General features: G+C 49.1%; 1 protein-coding gene and 1 non-coding gene across 2 annotated transcripts in view; both read left to right on the top strand.

Moving 5' to 3' along the window:
• Nucleotides 1-21703, top strand: part of RPS6KA2 (ribosomal protein S6 kinase A2) — a 330716-nt gene that overhangs the window by 10181 nt on the left and 298832 nt on the right. The window lies entirely within an intron of this gene.
• On the top strand, nucleotides 6248-6319 carry TRNAW-CCA (transfer RNA tryptophan (anticodon CCA)). The gene has a single exon. It is a non-coding gene; the product is annotated as a tRNA-Trp (tRNA).

Genomic DNA, 21703 nt, shown 5'->3' with positions numbered 1-21703 from the left:
CAGAGATGATGTAATTTGCTAATTATAGCAGAGAACCAACGAAAAAGAGAATTTCAAACCAAAGCTTTTTCTGCTGACTTATTTTCTCTTCCTAAGTCTCTGAGGTTAGGTGGTGGGTTTTGGGCGGATGGAATCAGGGCCCGGGTCAAAGGCTGTGCTCCGTCCTCTCCTCTGGGTTTAAAGCAAGGTCACAGGTGCGTTGGGGGGCAGGGTACCCGCGTCTCCTTTCTGTGACCACACTGGGGTCAGAAGCTGCATCACCGTGGCCCCGTCTGTCCCCAGGGGCAGTGTGGAGCCCACCCACCCTGCTGTGTCACTGGGCTTCTCTCTCTTTTTCTCTTTTTAAAATTCTTCCTCCTTCTGCCTTCAACTTGTGGCTGTTGTTCATTTGCTCATTCGTGTCTGACTCTCTGCAACCCCATGGACTGCAGCACGCCAGGCTTCCCTGTCCATCACCATCTCCCAGAGCTTGCTCAAACTCATGTCCATTGAGTCAGTGATGCCATCCAACCATCTCATCCTCTGTCGTCCCCTTCTCCTCCTGCCCTCAATCTATCCAATGAGTCTGCTTTTCGCATTACGTGGCCAAAATATTAGAACTTCCAAATCTCTTCAAACTAGGAAAATACAAAATTTGTTCTTTTTTTGTGTGCGTGAAAAACATGGGGGAACTTGAGTCAGAGGTGCTGTTGAACGACACACACCCTCTCTCTGCTTTTTTGGCTGATATCTCTGTCGTGGGTGGGATGCATTACTGACTTAATGAATCACAAAAGTTTCTTGTACTTTATTGATATCAAATGGATCATTTAAATAATTATGGTAAGAGAGGATATATATAGAGAGAGTGAATTTTCCTCCTTGATAATGCTGTACATGTGTGGGTTAATGTTCAAAGTATCAGAGAGAAAATCATGTAGCTTCTTATCCTTTGGATATTTTGAAGAAATAAAAAGTCAAACAAATCCCTCAAAACGCTTACTCTTGTAACACAGATGCAGCTGGGAACTGGGTGTGGAGATACAGACTGCAATTCGCGTGAGTCATAAAAACCTCCAGGGAATCATTAAGCCCGTTTTTTTCTGAGATGTGGGACCAAAACAGCCCAAGGTGCCAAGTGAATGTCGAGTGAGCGCTTGGCTCCTTGCGGGAGACTCCTCCCCCACAGTCCTCTTCCCCGCTCCGGGGGGTGGGGGGAGTGGGGAGGACTCCCCCAGGGGCCCAGGCCCTCCGTCCCTGAGTCAGGCCTCACCTTCCGTCTCAGGTAGAATGAACGGAGCGACGGCGCGTAACGTAAGCAGAGAAGCCGAAAGGATTTTGGGTCTCGATTTGGAGATGCAGACACACAGATGCCTGTTTGTACAACAACGGGATAAATACAAGAGGGTGCTTCCTAGCGTCCTCCTGGGAAGATGGGAGGTCTCGGGAGTACCCAGGCGGGTGGGGCAGGCCGCCCCTGGCATCACAGCCCCCAGGGTACTCCTCCGGCCAGCCCCCGGCCCCCTCCCCGGCCCCCGCCCCCATCTCGGTTATCTCAGCGAGCGTCTGCTGAGCTTGGCTCTGGGCCCGGCGCTGGGCCCGGCTCCAGTGATTCAGGGCCTCACGCGAGCGAGGCAGACGCGAGTCTCTGCACCTTACGCTCCAGGGTTCCTGCAAGCAAACAGGAGACCGGTCCGCGTGGCGGCGGGGGCCGGGGGGAACCTAAGCAGGGACAGAGCGCCGGGTTGGGGGCAGGGCTTAGGGAGGGCCTCGCCCAGCAGCGGGGGTTGAGCTTGGGATGTAAATGACGGAAGAGACCGCCCCCGGCTCCCCGAACCCGAAGGCAGATTGTTCAAGGCCTAGGGGGCCTGGGGCCGCCGGAGGACCGGGCTGAGGGAGCCGGCGGTGCGCGGAGGGGACGCGGGGGCCGCAGGTCTGCGGACTGTATTCCAGTTTCTCGGGACGGCATTTGGTGACTTCTGCACAGGAAAGCGGCGCATTGGCATTGAGGGTTTTCAAGCACAGTCTCTCTGGCTGTTGGGTCAGGAAGCAGGGAGTTTGGGGGAAAGTGTGAGGTCAGGGAGCCGGGTTAGGAGAAGTCAGGGGCCCCCGCGAGAGGTGGTGGTGTCTGGGCGCAGGGCCCGCGGGGGTCCCTGAGTTCCTGCGGGGCCTCCTCTGCCTGCACTATCGGGGGCTCCTCTCCTGGGCCGCAGGGGACGTTCCACGGATGCTGCGGTTTACACAACTGATGTTTTAGTTTCCTGCAATTCTTGGGGCTGGAACTCAGGCCAGGGTATCAGTGGGCTGGGTCCTCCTGAGGCGGGGAGGGCAAATTCCCCAGCCCCTGAGCGCTGCCCGGGCCCTTGGGGTTCCGGGACTCGTGGACACATCTCAGGTCTCTGCCTCTGTCTTCACCGGGCCTCTCCCGGTGGGAGTCTCACCTGGCCGTCTTCTCCTGAGGACACCCGTCCTTTCAGATCTGGGCCCACCCTGCTGACTCTGGCCCCAACAGATGACGTCCGCAGGCACCCTGTTTCCACACGAGGGCACATCCTGAACCACTGGGGTTTGGGCTTCGGCAGATCTCTGGGGACAAGTTTCAACCCGTAACAAATACACTCGGGACACTCGGTTTTGTAGGTCTCCTGCGTCCAGGTCACCAAGGCTTTGCCAGAAGCCCTGCTTTTCCGATCATGACGTAAAGACGCAAAATGCACGTGGGCCTGGTTTCTGTAGCCGCCTCTGCTGCTCAGACCCTGGCCAGGCGGTGTGCTGAGCCCCCGTCGACTGTGCCCTGCCTGCCACACGCTGCCATGCAGGGGACTCAGGGTCGCTCCTGAGACGTGGTGTCCGAGGGTACCAGAGCCCCCAAGACTTGGGCCACCCCGACCTCGCAGTGCTGGGGGCGCCTAGTTTGGGAGCAGAGAGCACTTTGCTGTGGTTTTATTTGTTGTGGAGGAGAAGTGATAACCACGGTACAGAATATACAGTGATATATTGATTAAAATGATGCAGAAAGCTACTTTAAACGTAACTGCTGAGTCATAGGGGAACAAAGAATAAAGGAACCAGTGAAAGATCACTGTGACTTGGCCCTCAAACAGCTCGGGCAGATGGTTGTGTTAGCTTGCCACTGCTGCGGTAACAAAAGACCACAAACTTGGCGGCTGAAAGCAACATGGATTTATTGTTGTACGGTTCCGGAGGTCAGAAGTCCTAAAGTCCAGGTGCTGGCAGGGCCGTGTTCCAGTTCCAGAATCAGTTTCCTGCTTTTTCTAGCCTCTGCTTGTCATGTAGTTGCTCAGTTGTGTCCGACTCTTTGCGACCCCAAGGACGACAGGCCGCCGGGCCTCCCTGGCCTTCAGCGTCCCCCAGAGTTTGCTCAGACTCATGTCCGTGGAGTCAGTGATGCCATCCCACCATCTCTTCTAGCCTCTGGAGACACCTGAATTCCTTGGCTTGTTGCCCCTCAGCAGTGGCATCACTCTTTCTCTGACCTGACCCTCCCACCACCTCCTGCAAGGACCCTTGTGATGGTATTAAACCATTCATACGATCCAGGGTGCTCACCTCATTTCAGGATCCTCGACTTCAACACATCCTCAAGGTCCCCTTTGCCTGGAAGGCCACACATCGCAGCTCTCGGGCTTACCTCGTGGGAATCTTGGGGTGCCATTATTCCACCCACCGTGGTGGCACCCCCTGTGGGACAGCTGGCCTGGTCTCCCCCAGATCTGAAACAGAAGCCTGTGGCTCTACATAAGGGACGCAGCAACAGATGTAATGCACACTTCTAGCTTGGGTCCTGATTTGAAGAAACCAACTCTAAAACATATTTCTTGGGACAATTAGGTGATTTTGAATGTGGACTAGGTAATAATTCTGTTAATTTTTTGTTGTTGTTGTTAATTTTTTTGTTACTCTTTTTTGCTAAAAGGTTTTTAGGTGAAGTATATAAACCATGCATTTCAATCAAATATTTCAATAGGCCTCTCTCAAGAATAAGAATGTTTTCCTACGTAAACACATCACCCGTTGTGACTGGCAGGTTGATGCTTTCATCCTGCCTTCCCCAAAACCATTGATTTAGGAAGGTCAAAAGCACTTCGTTTTATAAGTTAAAAGCTACCCACCCTTCTCTCCATGTGATTTTGCTTCCTTGAAAAAATCAATTTAGCTAAATTGTACCTCTGTTGGACAGGGCATTGATTTCTAGCTGTTAATTTTAACAAAGAGGGTTAGCGCTGACCTCATAGGAGGCTTTCTAAGACAGAGCTGCCCAGCCCATGAATCAGGCCTTCCGTGTTTACCGCATAGGAAGTTGGGGTTTGTGACCTGGAACCTTTGCCCAAGAGTTCCTGCTCTTGAAGAGTCAGCGCTGGTTTGTGTGGCTTGAAAGCAAAAGTAAAACCTAGCTCTTGATCTAATTGTGAAGTCGGACAAATTCTGCTTTTCGACTGTCATTTCTTACATGCAAGCTTTATTTAATTCTGAAGGGAGAATCACTTGGATAGATTATTGGTAAAAGGCAAGCAAGCCAAAAATCAACAGTGAAGTGCTCAGACCTTCTCATCCTACCTAGGATGTAGGAAAGCATGAAGAACTTGGCTGACAATGAGGAGAAGCTGGTCAACCTGCCAAGTCCTGGCTTTCCTCGAGCCCATCAGAGCGCCAGGCAACCAGACGGACTTTATCCTCAAGGATGACAAGCCCCTTCCAGGAGGGTGGGGGTGTGGTCTGCTTCACAGGGGGCCCGGAATAGGGGGAAGACAAAGCCTCCGTGAAAGTGGGTGAAAGCAAACAGCTGAGCGTGGGCTCACGCGCCCGCCTGATGTCTGGAGGCCCACTCTACACTCGAGTCCTCCCCAGAGGCTTCACTGGGGGTGGGTGAGGGTCAGGGCCTGGCTTCAGGGAGCCCCTCCGGGCACACAGCACAGCCCCCCACCCAGCTCCTGATGCAGGAGCCTCAGCCCCGGCGAGTGGGAAGCAAGTCCTCCTACATCCCGGCCCTGGCAGGACCCTGCGTGCGGGAGAACACGGAAGCTGTACCCAGCAGCTCTGTGAGAGGGTCAGGAGTTCCTCCCTGCTCCAACTTCAGTACACTGGCAATAAAAACTGGACATCGAAATTAAAATGATATATCATGCACCCCAACCCTATAACACAGAGGGATAAATCTAGCAAAATATATGCAGCGTGTGTTTGTGCATGCTAAGGCACCTCAGTCGTGTCCAACTCTTTGCAGCCCCGTGGACTATAGCCCGCCGGGCTCTTCTGTCCGTGGGATTTCCCAGGCAAGAATCCTGGAGTTGCCGTTTCCTCCTCCAGGTGTCCTTCCTGGCCCAGGGATGCAACCTGCATCTTTTAGGTCTCCTGCATTGGCAGGCAGGTTCTTTACTTCCAGGTGTGGGAGGACTTCCTTCCCACACCTGGGAAGGCCCTGAAAACAGTAAAAGACTGTTGAGAGATTAAATAAACCTAAAATAATGAGGAGATATACTAAGTTCATGGACAAGAAGACTCCGTATTAAGGTGTTCATTTTCCAAAGTGATTTTGAGATTCAATGCAATGCCAACTGAAATCCCAGGTTTTTCCTCTTTCAAATAAAATTTATTTTTTAGAGCAGTTTTGGGATCACAGCAAAATTGAGCAGAAAGTACAGCATCCCTAAATACCTGCCCCCACCCACATGCACAGCACCCCACTGTCAACAACCCCCATCAGAGTGGGACACTGTTACAAGGATAAACCTGCACGGACATGTCATCGTGACCCCAAATCCCGCTTGCATTAGGGCTCACTCTGGGTGTTTTACATTCTGTGGATTTGGAATGTAATGTGACATGTAAAATGACATGCATTCATCCCTGTATCACACAGAGTGTTTTCACTGCCCGAAGAATCCTGTGTGCTCTGACTACCCACCCTGCCCTCCCCGCTCACCCCTAGCAACCGCTGACTTTTTACTGTCCCCATAGTGTTCCCTTTTCCAGAAGGTCGTGGAGTGGGAATCACACAGTACGTGGCCTTTTCAGGTTGGCTTGTCTCACGCAGTAACGCACACGCACGCCTCCTCCACGTCTTTGCGTGACTTGGCAGTTTGTTTTTTATGCTGAGTAATATTCCATTGTCCGGATGGGCCACAGTTCACTTACCCATTCACCTACTGAAGGACGCCTTGGGTGCTTCCAAATTCTGGTGATTATCAAGAAAGTTGCCATAAACATGGTGTGTGGGGTTTGTGGGGATCTAAGTTTTCAACTGTCTTCCCTGGTGGCTCAGAGGTTAAAGCGTCTGCCTCCAATGCGGGAGACCCGGGTTCAATCCCTGGGTGGGGAGGATCCCCTGGAGAAAGAAATGGCAACCCATTCCAGTATTCTTGCCTGGAGAATCCCATGGATGGAGGAGCCTGGTGAGCTACAGTCCATGCGGTCACAAAGAGTCAGCTGCGACTGAGTATGCATACACTGTTTGTCTGTCCATCTATCTATCTATGTGTCTCTCTGTCAATCTATCCATCCATCATTGTCTATATATCTATTATTTATCTCTCCATCCATTACTATACATTTATTATCTTCATTTGTGTATCTGTCCACCCATCCTTTCATCCGTCCACCTACTTATCTATATATCAATCTATCATCTATCGAACGACCCGCAGGTAATCGCATAATTATGAGACTGTGTCTTTATGTGTATGTGCACTTGGTGGATTACAATTTGCTTGCAGTGTTTTCTGTTGCAGTTGCCATTCTCAGTTTTGGAATTTCTCTCTATGGCCTTTAGCTACTTGACTAGGCACAGGAAGATGAGGGTGAATATCGCAGGGAAAGAGGAAAGAGAATGCGTGCTCTGAGGGAGCTCCCATCAGGAGCTCCGTTGGAGGAACACCCCAGTCAGGAGGTGCAGAGAAAAGCAAGGGGGTCAGTTCAAGGGGCTTTGCTCTCCTTTTGCGTAAAGTTGATCCCTTTTCTTTGGGCAGTGGGTGGGGCATCGGGGGAAGGGGAGGCATCTACACCTCATTAGCCTGAAACTGACCACCAGATGGAGGTGATGGGGAAATGAAATCAGAGAGAGAAACAACAGATAAGTGTGTACCCGCCCATCTTCCCCACTGTGAAAGCTGGACTTGGATTCGACTCTGAGCTTCCTGGAAAAGGCGCTGGTTGCTTAGTTAGTCATGTCCGACTGTTTGCGACCCCAGGGACTGCAGCCGACCAGGCTCTTCTGTCCAGGGGATTCTCCAGGCAAGAATATTGGAGCCAGTTGCCACTTCCTACTCCAGGGGATCTTCCCCACCCAGGGATTGAACCGGGGTCTCCTGCATTGCGGGCAGGAGACCGCTCATTTACCGTCTGAGCCACCAGGGAAGCCCGAGCTTCCTGGAGGTTGAGGCAAAAAAGGAGACATGATCAGTGATGCAATTCACGGCATCTACACATCAAAACACAGACGTGAGCAAGAACACAGCCTTGCCTAGAGCCATGGCTGAGGGTAATTCTTCCTTCTTGTGCCCATCAAGGCAGTGGAGGTCACACTCAGAGATAAACCCCCACAGTGAAGATAGCATTGAATTCTCTATACATCCTTCCTGTAGTATCTATAGATATAATCTGAGAACATATAGAAAAACAGAGGTCAGTGAACAGTTTCTTGGGGTCAGGCCGTGGTACATGGTTGAAGCCTGTGGTATTAATAATGCCAACCTAATTCAGGGGCAACTTCATATCTTGTGGAACAGTGCATGGGTGGAACACGTTTCCGGCCATCTCTGAGGAATGTGATTTACCTGCTAAGCTTCTGTAAGAGTCAATCAGAGTTCCTTGCGTGCAGGGGTGGCAGAGTCCTCCCTGAATCGTGCACACCCGACTCAAATCCTTGACCTTTCTTTCTGAGGACGCGGGGCTCAGGTTCCCCATGGTGTTAGCACCCCGCTCAGGACACAGTAACCACGCAAATATAGATTCTATTTGTATTTATGGAATATTATATTATACTATTATATATATAGAATGCTAACTTATAAGTGAATCATATAGACTTAGCACTCTAAGTGTAACAGAGGTGTGGCAATTGTCAACAGGTCCTTGACAAAAACTACTTTTCTGCTTCTTCAGAACAAACAGAAACCTTCCCATCAAGTTTTAGATTACAAATATAAATACATATTGACATGGAGTTGATTTGGAGCAAACAAGAGAAAAATGGGCTACGCTCCACTTATTCCAGCCACTTAATAGCATTTACATCTGTTTTCCTCATTAAAACTTAAAATACCCAGCAACCTAGAACATTTGCCAAACAGAGCATCTATTTATGTCCAAAGTGTTATTTAATGACTCATTGTTGTATTTGCCTTGATTCATTCTTTCAGGTTAATTTAATTCTGTCTTCTTTGTTTTCTACTCAAGATTGTTGATCTTAAAGGCAGGACAACGGGGTGACGGCCACACCGAGGGCTCTGGTCTTTCTTGCTGGAAGGTTTCCTCTGCAGGGTCCCGGGTGCCTCCCCCCACACCAAGGGGAAGTCTGACTGAGTCCAGGGTTGGGGGGTCTCTTCACCCACACTCCACCTGAAATAGGAGTTCCAGGTTCCCCCTCGTGGGAAACTCTGCCTTCTGCACGGTGCCGGCTCCCTGGACTCAGGGGTCAGGGGCCGTGCGGAAAACAGTGGGCTCACCTCGGCTTCGCTTCCCTGGGTCTGGTCTCCTCGCTTCCCAGGTCGGCAGCGGCACACAGCTTCCCGGGGTCCACCCAGGTCCTCCAGCCCAGGCTTCCCCACCCACTTGGAGATGCAGCAGCTCGGCAGGCTGCAAGGGCCCAGGGCGCTGGGACCACCAGGCGGCTGACGGTGCCAACGAGAGTGCTGCTTCAGCTTCTCACGGTGGAAACGGGACAGGTTCACAGGCACACACAGGCGCACACACACACTCTACCTGAGGTGGAATTACTGAACAGGATGCACATGGAGAATGAAGTTGTTCAACTTTAGGACAAATACCACACCGTCTTCCAAGCCCCCTGTGCTGCTCTATACACCAAGAGCAAAACGCAAGAGATACTGGGGCTCCCCACACTCTGCCACACTTGGTATAGTCAGACTTCTAATTTTTTGCCTATTAAGTGGGTCAAAATTGCATTTCTCAGCCAAATAAAGTTCACCTCGCTCTGTATTTTAGTGGCCACAAAAGTCTCCCCTGTGATGTGGCTCTTCTTGTCCTCCATGCTGTGCAGTTTCTGTTTTCATATAGGAATTTACTCGGTAATATTTTAAGCCATTGCAAACTCAGGGGACTAGCATAGTGGACTTCTCTGACCCACTGCCCAGCTTCAACAAACATCACTCATAGGAAACCTTGTTGACTTCCCCACCCCGCTCCTGAGCCCACCTTCTTCAGGTTGTTTTGAACAAATTCACTACCACATCATTTCAGCTACAGCTGTTTCAGGAAATGTGTCTAAACATAAGATCACTCTTTGAAAACACTCACACACGTGTACATATAACCACAAAACCAGTCTAGTGAATGAAAACTTGTAATTTGTAAATATCATCAGGTGTCAAGGCTTCAGCCTTTCCCAGATACCTGATTTTTACCAGCTTGCTTGAATTAGGATTCAGGTGAGGCTGTATCTTGTGACTGGCTGACAGGTCTCTTTGTTGTTCAGTTGCTCAGTCGTGCCTGACTCTTTGCAACCCCATGGACTGCAGCACGCCAGGCTTCCCTGTCCTTCACCCTCTCACATGCTCAAACTCATGTCCATGGAGCAGGTGATGCCATCCAACCATCTCGTGCTCCGTTGTCCCCTCTCCTCCTGCCTTCAGTCTTTCCCAGCATCCTTTCTGCGGCTATTAGCGGGTGTCCTCCACTCTTTCCCAGTAGCTTATTGGACACCTCCAACCAGGGGGACTCATCTTTCGGTGTCACATCTTTTTGTCTGTATGAAAATACAGTTCATGGGGGTCTCCCGGCAAGTGTACTGGGGTGCTTTGCATTCCCTCCTCCAGGGGATCCACTGTGTCAGAACTCTGCACAGCGACCTGTCCGTCTTGGGTGGCCCCACAGGCACAGCTCACAGCTTCACTGAGTCACACAAGCCCCTTCGCCAGCACAAGGCAGTGATCCACGAAGGCGGCAGGTCCCTCAGGTCTCACTTAATTTGCATCTCTTTCCCATCTATTGTTTTTCTTGTCGTCTTCTTTGCTAGAGAATCTGGATCATTTGTCCTGTTTCCAAAGTTCTGAATCTTAGTTGCTCTTGAGGGTGCCCCAGAAGGTGTTCCTCTGTCCCCCGTATCTCCTGTAATTTGTACATTGGATCATGAATCTCACTGACATCCAGGTTTGATTTTCTCATCTGCTGTGAAGACCTCACAAGTAGGGGTCTGTGCCCTTATCCGGGGTACTTGACAACTGGTCGTCTCTCTTCTCTCGATTTTTATCCTTTATTATCAGCTACTGCCTAGATCCAAACATCCAATAGGAAATGTAGAATAGTGAAACCTTGATCCTAGCACCCTTTTCTTCATTTACCAGCTAGAAGACTCTCTTAAAGGAAATTTAAAATTCTGCCAAGAAAAATGGCATTAGTCACCCAGCGAAGGGGGCTGTTCTGTACGTGGTGGTTTGATTTAAGAACCATACCTTTGGCATAAACACACGGTTCTTTTTGGGAAGTTGTGAGATCTGGCGGCATGGGGCGTGCCCTCACTCGTTCCTTCTTTCATCGTAAAATACCCCCGAGTCCCTGCCAGCTCAGGGCTGCCTCGGGGGGCGGGGGTCACAGGTGAGCAGGCGGACAAATGATGCTGTTGCTCTGAGCTCCTCGTGGGCTGAGGGCAGCTCGCAGACAAACACAGCAGCGGAAGGCTGGTGGGGGGGCCGCGCTGGGACCGCCCCGGGCCCCCGGAACGGGAGGATGCAGGCTGGCGGCTCCGCAAGCCGTCCGTGCCGGTTCGCTCCGGCTCCACAGACACGCGTCACCGTCTGGGCAGAGGCTGAGCAGCCGAAACCCACCTCTCCGGGTTCTCTTGGCCAGGGTGCCGGCAGGTGGGTGTGGACGCGGGGTCCGCACGCACGCACGCACGGTGTCCATGTGTCTCTGTCTGCGTCCTCGCCTCCTCCTCCGCTAAGAACTCCAGCCCCTCCGGATCAGGACCACCCTAGCGACGCCAATCGGCCTGAACCACCCACTGAAGACTCTTATTTCCAAATCCGCTCACAGTCTGAGGTCTGGGGGGTTAGGACCCTGATCTGGGGACACAGTTCAGCCCCTAAGACCAGAGGAAATGTCGAGCAGGGGACAGTAAGGATCCGATTTGCTTTACAACTGACAAGCCCGAGGCTAGCCGGGAGCTCACCGCGGCTCCGCAGGGAAGTGGGGCCGGTCCGGGCGGCGCGGGGGACGGTGAGCCCGCGCTTGGCGGGTGCTCCGAGGGACCGAGAGCGGGGCCCAGGCCGGCGCCCACGCTCTGGGCAGAGAAGGGGACAGAGGGGTGAGGTCTGTTTGCGAGGAGCCTTTCAGAGCCGCGGCTCGACCACGCCGAGCTCAAGATGCCCATCATGAGCGGGTGGAGACCCCGGGGATGCGCCCGACAGGGAGGTCTCCGGAAGCTGAGCGGGTTGAGGACCCTCAGCGGAAACGCGTCCTCCCGGTTCGCGCCCCTCGGGTCTGAGCCCTGCACCCCTCTCTGCCCTCCAGGGCCGGCCTAGCCGCCCAGCCTGCCTCGAGACCCCGCTGTGCCCGGCCACGCGCGGTGGGTTTTCATGATTCCTTCTTGAGACTGTGCGTCACCCGCTTCGTGGGAGAGGGCGGTCTGTGAGCGTTCACAGCAGCAGGGCAGGTCGGCTCTCCCCTTCTCAGAAGGGGAATTTCACAGAGGCCACGTGGCCTGTCTGGTCCACTCAGGGCTGATGTGACAAACCCTTGCCCGGTTTGTAGGGGAAAAAAGAGAGAGACGGCTTCTAAATATAAACATACCAAGTCGTTTGAAGGATTTAGGAGACCTGCTGGGGTTGATTTGATCGTTGTCTCGCAGATTGGCCTGAATTCATCAGCTCAGCTGCGGAGAGGTGCGTTTTGTTCCTTCCCCAGGACTTGGAAGTGGCTTCCTTTACTTTTCACGCTAGGGTGGATTCTCTGCATAGTAGGAGACATTCCCAGTTCACTCCAGCCCAGCCTTCCTTGAATCCATGTCATGTGACGCTTACTTGTCATTTCTAGGTGTTTCTGATGGAAACGGGGCTTAAGAAATGCTTGTTTAGGTGTTCTGTGGTCACATCTATGCTTTTGAAAAATGGAATCATTTAACAGTTTGAATCACATTTGCAAATGTGCTTAATTGACACCGTTTTGTCTTAATCAATGCGTAGAACTCATACATCTTAACTTAGCTGGCCTGTGACTACAGATAAAGTTCTCTCATTGAAGACGCTTAAATCTTAATAGCTCTGGGCCCCCGCTCCCTCTGTGATAATGTACTGTCTTGTGCTATGTCTAAAATTTATCTGTTTGTGATACTTAACTGACTTTTGCTTGCATAGAACTTCGGCAGGGAGGAGAGGCTTCAAAGAATGTTTCTAAACTAACAATTAACGGGACTTTCAAAGCAGCAATCACTTCATTATAATTAAACAAAAATAATTTAAGGCTATCATAAGTGGCTTAATTATTTTTCGTTAAGGAGGCAATTAACTCTCTTATGACAAATGCAGTTTAAAACTTCACAAGCACAATTCCTTACAACAAATCTGAGGAGTGTGGTTTCCTATAACACGTGTACCGTTCAGGGGTACAAGTCGGCTGTTCTTGGAATCATGGAGCAAACCTTTCTATAAATACATGAGAAGGGCTCTTGTTCTCGCAGCAGAGCCACACACAGTCATTACATCAACTGAACAGAGGACTTGCTCTGACCCTTACAGGCACGTGAATGTTCTCTGTCTTTGACCAGCCCGGGGTTTCATGCTCCTGAGGCAATAAACCCCTCTGACACAGCCTGAGTATCTAACATAGTACAAACCAAGTTCAAACCGATGACAGGGGCTCAAAGAGGAGGCACTGAACTCAGAGTCAGGTTGGGACAGAGGAAGGAAATCCAGAAAATCCTTAAGGAGGAAAGATGATGCCTCGCGCGGTCATTTGGGTGGCCAGTTACTGCAGACAGCCTAACTGTCCTCTGTAGGTGACCTACTGAATAAACCACGGGGCAGCCACAGACCGGGGTGCTACACAGCCTGAAAAAGCATGGGAAAGATCTCCGAGAAATGTTATGGGGCTGATCTCCAAGGCTGACTTTTTAAGCTTTTCACTAAAAGACTTTATAAAGTATCGTCTGTATGTGGTATGCTATAGACATACCTTTTGTGTAAGAAGTGAGGGAAACTTAAGATGTACATGTTTCTTTAGAATATTTATAAATATTAAGCATAAAGATAAATAGTTGCTTTTTTGGTGAAAACAAACACCACCCAGATGATATGCACCAAAAGTGAATCTAGAGTAGGGATGGGACAGGAGGCATAAGGATTAGACTGAGACTTCTCAGATGCTTTTAATATAGTTAATTTTTTAATTTCTTTTAAATAAAAGAAATATATATATATATATTTATATATCAGCAACCATAAAGTACTGACTTTGTCCAAGGACAGGGCTTTCCAGGAGGACACCACAGTAGACATGAGAAGACCTGCATCTGATCCTGTTTTCTGAGCCACGTTGCCCTAAGGTGTCAGAGGAAGCTTGGAGCTGTGGATGATTCCAGGTCTGGAGCAGGCAGAGCGCAGGCGAACCTGGGTGTTTTCTCCACGTGCTCAGACTGGTGGGGACACGGAGCCTTTCAAAGGGGCCTTCTTAGCCAAATTTTGAAAAATTGTACAACAAAACAAGCAACAGTGGCAACAGATTATCAAACTTAGAATTTTAAAAATTGATGAATCTATTGTGACATGAAAAGAAAAAAAAATAGTGAGCTCTTTTCCCCCAATTTTTAAAAATAGTAGGATAGTTGATTTACAATATTATGGTAGTTTCAAGTACACAGCAAAGTGATATGCTTTTTCAGATTCTTTTCCCTTATAGGTAGTTATAAAATATTAATTATAGTTCCCTGTGCTATAGGTTCTTGATGTTTATTGTGCACATGTAAAGTGTGTTAAGTGAAGTTGCCCAGTCGTGTTCAACTCTTTGCCCATGGACAAAGAGTCTACCCCATGGAATGTAGCCTACGAGGCTCCTCCATCCATAGAATTCTCCAGGCAAGAGTACTGGAGTGGGTTGCCATTTCCTTCTTCAGGTGATCTTCCCGACCCAGGGATCAAACCCGGGTCTGCTGCATTGCAGGCAGACACTTTCACCGTCTGAGCCACAGTAATATGTATCTATGTAAATCTCAAATTCCTAATTTATCCCGCCCCATCCTTCCCCTTTGGTGATCATAAGGTTGCTTTCTATGTCTGTGTGTCTATTTTGCTTTGTAAATAAGTTCCTTCATATCATTTTTTAAAGATATCACATATAAGTGATGTCATAAGATATTTGTCTTTCTCTGGCTTACTTCAGTTAGTATGAACATCTCTAGGTCCATCCACATTGCTACAAATGCCATTATTTCATTCTTTTTATGGCTGAGTAGTATTCCATTGTATACAGACACTACATTGTCTTTATTCATTCATCTGTTGATGGACACTCAGGTTGCTTCCATGTTCTGGCTATCGTAAACAGTGCTGCTATGAACATTAGGGTGTACGTATCTTTTCAAATGATGGGTTTTTTATGCCCAGGAGGGATTACTGGATCACGTGATGGTTCGAGTTTTCGTTTTTCGAGGCATCTCTTGCTGCTCTTCATACTGCTGTGCCCGTGTGCATTCCCTTCTTTCTTCAATAGAAGAAAGTTATTTAACAAATGACAAAGGCGTGATAGAATTAGGAAATCACCATTTCAACTTCCAGCTACTCGGGAATGCGGGCAAGGATCTCGGATGGACACTGAGACCGTCGGGTGAGAGGCTGGGGGGCAGGGCAGCCACACAAACCTCGGGTGCCCGGGGACCCGGGAAGGCGGCTCGGCAGGGAGCGGTCTGGCACATGCCTCCTTAACCAGCCAATCCAACACGGCGCCAGCAGTAAGTGTCCTCCAGGAGCGAGGCAGAGGAAAATGCCACTGCATCTCCTCTGCACGCTCTTGCCAAGGGGTCTGGTCTCATTTTAACGAGGAAACAGCAGAATTCAGGGTGCAGAGGAGCCTGCAATGTAACTAGCCGGGGCTCTTCAGAGATGAAAGGTGAGGGTTTTTCTAGATTTAATCGGACTAAAGAGATGTGACAACACAATGCCGTGTAATCGACAATTTGATCCTGGCTTAAAAATAAACGCTGCCAAGACATATTAGGGACAGTTGGAGAAATGTAAATATTTTGTAATATCATTACATTAATTTTAAATTTCTCAGCCTTGATAGTATTTTTGTGACCATGGAGAACAACCTGGACCTTAGAAGAACGTGCTGAAATATTTAGAAGTGAAATGTCAACACACTTGCAAGTTACTTTTGAGAAGTTTGGCCAGAAACGTTGTATAAATTATATAGAGAGAAATGAAAGAAATATTGCAAAAAGGTAGACATCGGTGAACTAAAGCAAAGAACTCACGATATTTGTTGTCCTGTCTGCCTTTCTATAGGTTTGTAGTTGTTTCACGTAGAACATTTGGAGGAAAAGGTGACTGCAGGCTAGACTCTCACCAGATCGCAAAGGGGTCACAGTGGCCAGAGGGCAGGGTAAGCATGCTTTACTCTGGCTGTGCCTCGTCATGGTTGTGGCACGCGGGATCGTTCGCTGTGGCTTGTGGGCTCTAGCTCCCTGACCAGGGACTAGGCCTGAGCCCTCTGCACTCGGAGCTCCCCCCTGACTACAGCACAGTGGTCTGTGCAAGGCTGCCCTGAGTCTCCAGGAGTGGCCCTGAATTTTGTGGTTGGTTATTATCTTGGCTCCTGGTGACATTTTCAGTTTAGGTGCTTAAATCATGGTGATAAGACAGAGGCACAAGAGAAGGAAGCGTGCACCTTTTTGATGCTGAGGTCAGATTAGTGACTTTTATTAGAGGCTGTTAGATGCTTTTCTCCCAACAGCTGACATATTTCATCCTACTGTACAAACAGGAGGCTGCCTTCTCTGTTGGAATCCCGGCTTAGGTTACTGCAGCCCCATCCAGGGGAAGGCCATGTGTTTGTGTGCTGGGTGTGGACCCCTGGCTGTGTGAGACCTGCTGATCCCGACACACATTCCATCCAGTGTCTGTCGGTTCGTCACCGCTCTGCAGAGCAGGCCTTGTGGCTTTTTTTTTAAAAAAAAAAAACACAATTAATCTGTCTAGGAGAGAAGTGTGTGAGTATGTATGAATTTAAAGCTTTGCTTTTGTTCCCCCTTCTTGCCCATTTGATAACCTCCTGAGAGATATTTTGACTCTAATTTGTTTAGTACTTTCACTGAGTTTCACCCAGTGACACATACAATTCTGGTCTCAAATATTTTGAAATCAGACTGAGTCGTCTTATATCCACTTATTGCTTGTTTTCCTCAGAAAGCAAGTTATGGGGGAGGTGTTCCTACCATTTTCCAATTCAGTTCACTTTAGTAGTGTCTTAAAGGAAACACTGGGGGCCCTAAGAAAGCGTAGACCCCGTAAGACCTGGACACGGAGACGTGGTGTGTGTGTGGCTGTGGAACAGAAAGCAGGATTTTCCATGTAATGCTGTGGAAGGATTCTTACCTAATTGAAAATCTCAGCGCAGTCTTTCAAATATCTGTCATCCATATTCATGTTTTAAAAATCATGGCATAATTTTTACACTTTTTCATTTTTGACATCTTCAGGAGAGGCATCCATTTCAACAGCATTATTTTTTAAAAGCTACTGAAAGCCCTCTTAGCGGCTTAGAGCTATGGAGAGCAAACAGTACCCTCGATGAGCTTCACTCTGCTTTTTATTCCCTCCTTTCATTTGTAGAACAAATTAGTGTAGATGAGACAGTAAGTAGGACAGTGTCCTTGTCCATGGTGCTGAACCCTCCTCACTCAGGCTATAAACTTCTGTGATTATTGCCTGCATACTCACTCAGCAATTCCTTTGAGTTTTGCTGTTTCCTGTCTCTTCCAGTCTGATTCTGTTGCCATGGATACATCTCAGACCCTGACTGTCTCCCTGACTGTCTCCCTGAAATGCCTGTCCCAGTGGTTGAAGGAGGGAGAAGAGATGGGAATGGACCGTCTAAGGCAGCGTCAGCTCTCAGTGGGAATTTTTCTGAGCACTGCACTACTTCCTAAATTAATTAGAATCTGTAGGTCTTAAGTTACAGGCTAGATGATACAATTTTGGTAAAGGATATTAGTTTGAATTAGGTTTCCATAGTCTGTAGGTTGTCAGGATATCATTGTATGTTAGCAATTAGAAATCCAGAGAGGCTGCAAAGAGTAGCAAGCTGCCCCAGTAGCTCGGCAGTTGCAGGAAATGGGTGTCTGTCCCCACATCGAGTCCAGTGAAGCATTTGGTGGGCGGTCTTCACCGGCAGTGAGCCAGGACCTAGCCCCTTAGTCAGGCAGCCCCCCACACCCTGGTGCGCCTGGCAGGCCACAGTCAGAGGGGGAGATGGAAGCGATGGAAATCCTGGTCTGTGTGGAATGGGGGCTGCAGGATTATTCATAAATTCACATCTCACAGTCAGAAGAAGTGATTTTTGATCACTGTCCCTTTCATAGGTCGTGCACAAAAAATGGCACATCCCTCAGAGCTCTCTCAGATGCCAGGCTCAGATATTTCCAGCTTTAAAGGCTTCCTCGGAAAGCACTAGCACATGTTGCCAAGATATTTTCCTTGAGCTTCAGTGAATAATAATGAGCAATTTGAAAGGAAGATATTTATCTCTGCTCTACCATGCCTTAAATAAAAGAGCTCATATGATTTTTAGATTAGATTTTTAAAATATTTTCTCTTTGTTCTTTACTGGGTAGCATAGCCAACATTTGAAAATGGTTCTTGATTATAATTGGCTTTACAGATAATCTTTTAAAAAATATGGTGTAGTATCCCAGTAAGGATGATCTGGGTGCAATTAGAAGGCTTGGGGATAAAGTCACTCAGTGTCTTTGGAAAGCTTTAAACATATTCCATGTTTATTATTCCAAGATGTGTGTATACCAGGAACATGGAGTTGATCAGTAACTATCAACCAACTGGCCAGTGATTATTTAGTGCATGCTGTGGGCCAAATAGAAGACTAGGTACCACTAGTCCCTATGCTTTTGAGGCACAAGACAATTCAACTTAAATACCCACCATAAATGTGTTGGTGGAAGGTGAAGTATTGATAAAAGTCTAGTCTGTCTCCCATGTTATTACTCCATAATGTACTCTAAATTCAGCCATAATTTAATACACTTCCTTTGGAAAAATATTTCCCAAAGGCTTTTCTTTATAGCGAAGGTAAATGTTCCAATGCAGTCACAGGTTGACTTGAGCCCTCTTGAGGAGAGCTGTAGGAGGTCTGGGAATGGGACCCTGTGTGGAAACACAGACTCCACAGATGCAAACAGGAAGGTGAGGTCCTCAGGGTGGGCCCTGATCTGGTGTGACTGGTGTCATCACACGGAGAGGAGAAGAGACATGGACACACGTGAGGTGATGGAGGCAGGGACTGGGTCACCATCCTCAGGCCAAGGGACACCACATCTTGCCAGCCACACCGGGAGCCGGAAGAGATGAGGAAGGATGCTCCCTGGAGCTTTCAGAGGGGGTAAGGCCCTGCCGGCACATTGGCCTCAGACTCCCCGCCTCCAGGCTGTGAGACAGGAGGGTGTCTTGTTTTCAGTCCCCGAGTTTGGGAGCTCTGTCATGTCAGCCCTCAGAGACTAATAAATATACTACAAATACACCCAGAAAATGAATGATAGAATGTAGGACAAATTCCTTTTAATCTTATCAGGGCTCAGCATAATCAAGCCTCATTTCAGCAGAATCGCTTTGCAGGTTTGGCTGGTGGCAGGAAACTGGGGAGGTGATGGGGGTCTGGTCGGCAGGAGTGGGGAGGGGGCTTCTCAGGTGGGGCTCCTCATCCCTGCTCCAGGACCCGCCACATCCCCTGGGCCCCCGGAGGGTGGAGAGCACAGAACGGGACCCAGAGAACACAGGGATGCCCGTGCGGGGGGCGCATCGTTTGGTTTGGGTCATCTGAAAGCACAGCCTATGAGACTGCTTTTCCTCTGAATTGTCTTCAGTTATTTTCTGTTAGGAAGGGAGAGTTTTTTGACTTGTAGGGCAGGTCTCTTTCTGGGTGCTGTCTAGTTCTGAACAGGATCACTGAATTTATAACCCCCCGAACGCCTCGTGGCCTGTTTCTCGGTGGCGCAGCGGTAGTGCTGAAAGGGGGAAAACACGGGATGCTGTTAAAACACTCTGCTCCCTAGATGGCTCGAAAACAGGCAGCTGGGCAGGTGGGGGCTTTGAGGGGGTTGAAGTTTGTACTTTAAAATTGTTCCTAAACTGAGGGGTTGAAGCTACTGGAATGGGGTGGTGCCTCCCCGGGGGGTGCTGGGAGCAGGTCCCCTGAGCTCCCCCCTGTCCACCATCGAGCAGGACGAGGGGGCCAGGTGTCAGACACACCTGGCGTCGGGGTCTCCCTCATGGCAAGAGATGCAGAGGACGCTGCAGGCCTGGCAGGGTGTCACAGGAACTGGGGACCCCTCTCCACCATGCTGTCTCGGGGAGCCCTCTTAAAGGGCCATTTGAACTGAAGGCCAAGGGGGCTTCAGTGAGCTCGGAGGGCAGGGGCTGCAGGTGCGGGGACCCCTGTGAGGCCCTGAGACCTGCTTTCATCCCCCCATCTTCCAAGATGCGATGTGGTGAGGGTTTTATAAAACGTGTGTGTGCTCAATCGTGTCCAACTCTGCAACCCCATGGACTGCAGCCCACTGGGCTCCTCTGTCCATGGCATTCTCCAGGCAAGAATACTGGAGTGGGTTGCCATTCCCTTCTCAAGGAGATCTTCTCGACCCAGGGATTGGACCTGTGTCTCTTGCATCTCCTGCACTGGGAGGCAGGTTCTTCACCACTAGCACCAGCTGGGAAGCCCTTATGAGACATTCCCTCTGCACAGTTCAAAGTCTACAGTGAACTGATGATGATTGTTCAGCTTCATAATTAACCTCCTGAAACAGGTACTGAAATATCAGAGATGACTTTGGAATCCCTGGAGAAAGAAAGACTGCATTATGTTCCAGGCAATTTTCTTGTTAAGTGAATTTTAATCTTTGAGAGCTATTATATATGTGATAATTATATATATGATAACTCGATTCAGAAGAACAATTAGCCGAGACTTTTCATTGCTTGATGACGTAACGGTAGCTTGCAGGCTGGACTCAGATTTCCAAAACTGCTCTTCTGGATTTATTTTAAAAGGTTGGGGGATGCCTGCCTTTGATCCAAGGATTAAGGAGAATTTTTGAGCACGTAAGCTATCTTTCTAAATTAGTAAACATTGATTTTAGAGTAAATATTGATTCAGTATATCCTCAGAGTGTTCTGCTTTTAGGAGGTCAAAAGTTCGTGCAAACATCCCCCAATATGAGCGTCAGGCACTGTGGGTTTTGATTTGGGGCCATTAACAGATGCCCTGAGACCCCATTGGGGCTGTCTAGGTGCACATAGAAGACATCGGGAAATTCCCACGGCTGTTTCTCTCCATTTACAATAGGAGCAAGGGAGCCTCATACTCGCTCACCATGCCCCATTACACATGCTGGAGCGTGTCCAGCCATCCTGGCGACGTGTGTTCCCTCTCCCTAATCTGCTGGTCATCACCGTGCACACAGTGTGAGGTTTCCTCCCCTGAACAAGCACCCCTGCAGCTGGTGGGCACGCTGGTTTATTTCACAACCAACTTCGGGTATATTTAGACATTTGTATGGAATCCCAATGGAGAGAACTTCCCTGGGTGACCACTGACAGCACCCGGACCCCACACTATGCCCGTCTGCACCCCTGCATGCACAGAGCCCGCCCCATGACCCCTGGCACTGCCCAGCATTCAGCCTCACCAAGCCACGAACAGGAGAATCTTGTTGACTTAACTTGCACATCTCTAATTAATAACAATTTAATGGCTACATCATAAACTTGGTATCCACTTGGGTTTTCTCCTCTGAGAATCACTTGTTCATACCGTTTGCCCATTTCTGAGTTTGAATTTTTGTCTTTTTCTTTGGATTCAGTGAAAGTCGCTCACCATGTCCAACTCTGTGCAACCCCATGGACTATACAGTCCCTAGTCCATGGAATTCTCCAGGCCAGAATACTGGAGTGGGCAGCCTTTCCCTTCTCCAGGGGATCTTCCAACCCAGGGATCGAACCCAGGTCTCCTGCATTGCAGGCGTGTTCTTTGCCAGCTGAGCCACCAGGGAAGCCCCTGTCCTTATTTATTCCTGCTGTTTGTTCCTTGTGAGTTTTAAAAACCTGTTTCATGTTCTGATATAGCCACTGTACAGTAACTCTGTCCTTTAGTGGATCAAAATAATAAAGGTGTTATTTTCAAATCCACTTTTGTTTGCAGCCTTATCGTTTGAGCCTTGGGGTACTTTTTCGTTTAAACCTCTTACTCCATTCTGGAGTCACAGAAGTTTACCCCTCCTCTGTTCATCTTCTACAAGCTTATAGTTTAA

The sequence above is a fragment of the Dama dama genome, chromosome 26 (genome assembly GCF_033118175.1).
Source record: "Dama dama isolate Ldn47 chromosome 26, ASM3311817v1, whole genome shotgun sequence".
NCBI classification, from domain to species: Eukaryota; Metazoa; Chordata; class Mammalia; order Artiodactyla; family Cervidae; genus Dama; species Dama dama.
The sequence above is the reverse complement of the archived record's forward strand: the minus strand, read 5'-3'. Positions and strand labels throughout refer to the sequence as shown.